Here is a 1341-nt window from a genome sequence, read left to right on the forward strand (position 1 = left end):
TTTCCCACTTAACCTTCTTCCACAAGAAAAACTCCATTTTCATTTTTGTATATTCTGGCTCTCTTCATAAGTTTATGCATAACGAAAGGATTCTGATGTATTAAAAAAATGTTAAAATCTACTGTTTCAGAACATCAACTAAAAAAGTATATGAAAGTACATAGACCAAACAGCTTAATATGTATGGAAATAATCAAAAAGAATCACTTTATCCTCATATTTTAAGGTGCATCAATTCTTAATACACTGTTTCAAAAGAAAATATTTTCAAATTTTTCATTCCCAGATTGTAAAATTATTTGTTTAGTAGAAGTTGGCATCATGACCAAACACTATTATTATTAAATCGAGCCATCTACTCTTGTCATTTTTATAGATTAAAAATGATAGAATGTTGAGTGCTTGCTTCAGCAGCACATATACTAAAATTGGAACATTACAGAGAAGATTAGCATGGCCCCTAGTCAAGGATGGCATGCAAATTCATGAAGCGTTCCATATTTTTTAAAAGAAAAAAATGCTAGAATGTTGACAACCTTATATGACTCCTACTGTGCCCTACTATGTTCAAGAACAGAGGTACGTTCTAATTGATATAAGGTGGTATCTCATTGTGGTTTTGATTTGTATTTCCCTGATGGCTAGTGATGTTGAGCATTTTTTCATGTGTCTGTTAGCCATTTGTATGTCTTCTTTGGAGAAGTGTCTGTTCACGTCTTCTGCCCATCTTTTGACTAGGTTATTTGTTTCTTGAGTGTTGGATTTGAGAAGTTCTTTACATATCTTGGGTATCAGCCCTTTATCTGCAATGTTATTTGCAAATATCTTCTCCCAGTCTGTGGGCTGTCTCTTAGTTTTGTTGACTGTTTCTTTTGCTGTGCAAAAGGTTTTTATCTTGATGAAGTCCCAAAACTGCATTTTTGCTTTTGTTTCACTAGTCTTTGGAGATATACCTTGAAAGAAGTTACTGTGGCTGTTGTCGAAGAGGTTACTGCTTATATTCTCCTCCAGGATTTTAATGAATTCCCATATCACATTGAGGTCTTTCTTTGAGTTTATCTTTGTGTATGGTGTACAGGAATGGTCAAGATATTAAAAATAGAGCTACCCTAAGACCCAGCAATTGCACTACTAGGTATTTACCCCAAAGATACAGATGTAGTGAAAAGAAGGGGCACATGTACCCCAATGTTCATAGCAGCAAAGTCCACAATAGCCAAACTGTGGAAGGAGCTGAGATGCCCTTCAACAGATGAATGGATAAAGAAGATGGGTACATATATACAATGGAATATTACTCAGCCATCAGAAAGTATGAATACTCACCATTTTCATCGACAT

The 1341-nt window shown here is 34.8% G+C and overlaps 1 non-coding gene across 1 annotated transcript; it reads left to right on the forward strand.

The window, feature by feature from the left end:
• Nucleotides 1-398: 398 nt before the first annotated feature.
• On the forward strand, nucleotides 399-505 carry LOC121103284. The gene has a single exon (XR_005835442.1). It is a non-coding gene; the product is annotated as a U6 spliceosomal RNA (small nuclear RNA).
• Nucleotides 506-1341: the final 836 nt, after the last annotated feature.

Source organism: Ursus maritimus, unplaced genomic scaffold, assembly GCF_017311325.1.
Source record: "Ursus maritimus isolate PB19 unplaced genomic scaffold, ASM1731132v1 scaffold_18, whole genome shotgun sequence".
Taxonomy (NCBI): Eukaryota; Metazoa; Chordata; class Mammalia; order Carnivora; family Ursidae; genus Ursus; species Ursus maritimus.